The sequence below is a fragment of the Rhinopithecus bieti genome, unplaced genomic scaffold, assembly GCF_001698545.2.
Source record: "Rhinopithecus bieti isolate Rb0 unplaced genomic scaffold, ASM169854v2 scaffold_7045, whole genome shotgun sequence".
NCBI classification, from domain to species: domain Eukaryota; kingdom Metazoa; phylum Chordata; class Mammalia; order Primates; family Cercopithecidae; genus Rhinopithecus; species Rhinopithecus bieti.
In genome coordinates this window covers 291234-295707 of record NW_016805305.1, presented here as the reverse complement: position 1 = coordinate 295707, position 4474 = coordinate 291234, and positions in this window count along the sequence as shown.

The following is a 4474-nucleotide window of genomic DNA, read 5'->3' as shown; positions in this document are numbered from 1 at the left end:
TGATGTTTACTTATAATCTCTCTACACCTAGCATCACCCTGGAGAGTCATAGATCAAGGATCAATTTCATACTGCTAATGCACATCATTACTGTAAGGTACAAGTCTCATTATCAGAGTAATTGAGACAGTAATTATAGTATAACTTTGACTAAGAAGGGGAAGAGGAAACATGCAGAGGAATGTGGGACTAAAAGAAGGATTTATGCATTTTTTAAGATAAGACAGACTTGAGCATGATTAAAAGCTGATGGTTACAAGCCAGTACAGAGGGAGAGGTGGAAGATACTGAAGAAAAGATCATAAACAGAAGATAAGTCCAGAGCACAGGTTTTGCCAGTGACAGGAGGCAAGCAAAAAATGCCAATCCCATTACCTTTTGAGATACAGTGGCAAGCAGGTGAGAATTCTTCTCTTTTCTGTGAAATAGAAGGTAAGAATGTCTTCTGACATTGTGGAGGAGGGGATTACAGGTAGGCTGAAAGAGACCAGAAGGTTTAAAACAGCTGTTGGGAAGAATAAGCGAGACCTAACAGGGAGACATGGAAAGTCTGCCAGCAGTCTGGAAGACCATGTGAGAACCTAGCCCAAATACAATGACAAAGATGTGTAGAGAATTAGCTTCATCAAGGATTCAAGTTTTGTTGGGAAAATATGACAGAAGGTCAAGAACCAAAGAGACTGAAGATGCTGGCAAGACTGTCAATGAAATGACAAATCTGGGCTGTATGAGGCAGAAAGTAAATGAAGAAAATGCTGATGGGAGTCAAAAAACCAGAGAACATTATGAAGTCAAGGAATGGGCACCTCATTAGTCAGGTGAAAGAAAGAACTGGGAGAATCAAAGATTGTAGAGAAGGAAGTATTTAAGTTTGAAATGTCGAAGATGGATAGCTCAAGGTGATGCTAAAACCAGAAAGCAGTCATGACAACAGGTAGGTGAAGTGGAGAATCAATGTTGTTGAGAGGATAAGCTGTTGAAGAAGTCATTCTTAGCGATGGTAAAAGTCACCTTAGAAGATTCAGGTGAAAAGAAAATTATGAGACCAGGAGCCAAATTCACTAATGAACAGGAACCATCACCAGGAGCTGACAATGATTGGAAAGGTGAATAACCGGATGGTCTGAGTCTTGAAAGAAGAAGTTTGAAAACAAGGGTAGAAGAATTAACTTTGTCATCAGATCTGGGAACAAAAGAATAGCAATCCCATATCCTAACCCAGAGGTTCATGGAACATGAACGGACGAGTAGCATTCACTTGAAAAAAGTACATGGTAGGCAATGTCATCAGAAGACAGCCAGGCAGAAGGAGGAAATGTCAATAAAAGACATTGAGGATGTAGGGATGTTTGTTTACCTTGGAATGTTTTAGAGTAAGTTTTGGTAAGGAAGGGAATAATGGGAGATTGAAAGAGGGTGTCAGAACCACAGAGAAACATGGGGAAGAGACTATAAGAGAGGCCAGATCATGTGGCTTACACAGTGGGCAGTGACTGAAGACCACAGCACAGGTAGTGCTGGCTACAAGATGTCCATAGCAATCGCTGATGGAAAGGAGATACTCGAGCCTCAGGAGGAATTATTTGTGGCCTGACTTCCAAGAGACTAATGGTCCAAGTGAATAGGCTGGAAATGTTGGTTCTAGGACTACTACCACATGCTAGAAATTAGTCTGTCCTTGGGAAAGTATCTTCACCTCTCTGAACTCCATTTTGTACATATGTAAAGCAAGAGTAATACTCATCACAGAGTTGCTGTGAAGATGAAACAAAATCAGGCATATGAGACACCTAGCTCAGAAGTGAACTATTGTGTACCTAGTTTCTTAGGCCTGGCATCAACTGAATGCTTCACAAAGTAAAGCATTCATTGTCTGATGAGAACAAAATCTACCCTTCCATCAAATGAGGGGTAATGGAACTCTTCCCTCCTAGGCTCATTCTAGAAAGAATAAGGCAAGTTAGGACCATGGGTAAACGTTCACACAGCCAGAAGGAAAGGGAAGCTACTGCCTCTGAATGAAAGAGATGGCTTTCTGGTACATGCTGGCCTTGTCTGCAACTAGATGGCATGAGTCAGTGTCTCCATGGCCTGGTCTTTGGAGTATAAAACCAGAGAGCCATAGAGCTGAAATCAACACATGTGTAAATCCTCCATCTGCCCATAACCACTAACCCTAACAGAGGTATTTACAAAGTGATCAACTTGCATATGGACCTCTTTGCAGAAGGCTGCTGTATCCTTGGTCTCCACATTTGGAGGACATCCTCACTGCATATGGCTGACTCTTGGTGAATCCCAAGTGTACCACTGACCCAGGCTAATAGCTAGACTATATGCCTAAGGTTACACACTAAAAGTTCATAAGCTAAAGCCCACTGCAGTGTGTTCCACAAGGTGTTTTACAATTTTTAAATAAGTTGGCAGCATTTTGATATTTGGAAGATTTTACCAAAAATCCTGATGCCAACTTTTCTTGAAAAAAAAAAAATTCCCACAGGATATCAATCAATCAACTGGAGCTGAGTGATGCTGACCCTCACCCCGGGAATCGAGGGAGGTATTCCATGGGTGGGCATAATTCACTCTCTAGTCCTTAAGAGCCCCACCCAAACTGCCTCACTTGTGCAGAGGTGTCAACAACATGTCAGCAATAATGCTGTATTTAATAATCATATCTGACAGGTGTTAGAATAAATAAGCTATTTGAGGGTGAAATAAAGTTAGATATTTACCTCACAGTGTGTGCATACACATACAACTTGCAATAAATACAAAAATTGAAAATATAAAATAACTGGTAGTGAACTGAGAGAGATTTCTATTTCATTTTTGTGTTTTACTGTATATTCTATAACACATACTAAATTCTCTACAGGAAATATGAACTTGGACCAGGTGTAGTGGCTCACAATTGTAATCCCAAAACTTTAGAAAAAGGGTAGAAGGCTTGCCTCTAGGAGGTTGAGACCAGTCTGGGCAACATAGCAAGATCCCATCTCTACAAAAAAACTGAAATATATGTGTTATAAATAGAAATATATATATACACACAATATATACTATGTATGTAATATATATACACACATAGGTGTGTATGTGTGTATATAAACTTGTAAATTTATTTAAAATATTTTAAAAGATGATTTAGATAAAAACTTCAAAAGTTCAGGAACAGCAGTATTTGCTCAGATATAAAAAATGGCTATACAGTAGAAATGACAGCAGTATTCCTTTTGATGAATTTCAAATTATTTAACCCATGTGAATCTATTTCTGTCTTCTATATCTGGAGTCTAGGCTAAAGGATTCAAAGGCATTACATCCCCTTAGGGTATTTTACAGAACGTATATTGTTAGGAATACTTCCTAACAAGATAAATGTATGGTATTCTTGTTGGTGGGACACACAGAGAGGTAAGAAACAGGCAAATAACAAGATTTAATAATATGATCCTAATATTTGTAGCAAATTTTGGTCACAAACGTAAAGATAATAGAGCCTCCATTTTCTCAAAGAAGAATTATGTTCCTGGAAAATGCTAAGATAGTGTATGACCTTGATGGTTTTCAACACCACTTCTATAATGTGCATGATTTATCTGTTTACCTTAAACTAGAATAAGATCCTATATTTCAACCCAAATAAACACTTGAAAATACTTTTGAAAGCTTGGTAAATTAAGAGTCAGAACCAGAGAAAGAGCTTAACTTGCATTTAGTACACAGATTCTCAAATAAGAGGGCATTCAAAGTGGGTGAGAAGGAGGGGAAGGCATGGTATAAATAAAAGTCAACTGTGGAGTTTCTTCAATCATCAGGTCTCCCTCTTTTTCTCCCATCTAGGTTTCCCTTCAGACTATCCCACCTTCATAGCAGGAAATACCCCATTCTGGAGAATCAGTACTAAGATATGGATAAAAACATATCTCATCTCTCAGGTGATCTGAGAGGATATGTCCCAGTCAACATTCCTAACTTCTATCCCCATAAGGCTCTGAATTGTCAAGTGTGCTGACTGCTCAGCCCGAATTCCCTTCTAAGAAGTCATCCTATGCTCACAAGAAACATGTTTGACACTTTTTGACTCCACTCCAATCACCACTGATTGGACTAGGAGGTGACTAACTAACCCAAGGGCAGCCAATCCACAGCTGCAACCTCTGTGATGGGTTCGTATGAAAAGATAAGCAGAGCTGCATCCTGCTCTTAAGACTGTGTGTTCAGGCCGGCGCGGTGGCTCAAGCCTGTAATCCCAGCACTTTGGGAGGCCGAGACGGGCGGATCATGAGGTCAGGAGATCGAGACCATCCTGGCTAACACAGTGAAACCCCGTCTCTACTAAAAAATACAAAAAACTAGCCGGGCGAGGTGGCGGGCGCCTGTAGTCCCAGCTACTCGGGAGGCTGAGGCAGGAGAATGGCGTGAACCTGGGAGGCGGAGCTTGCAGTGAGCTGAGATCTGGCCACTGCAC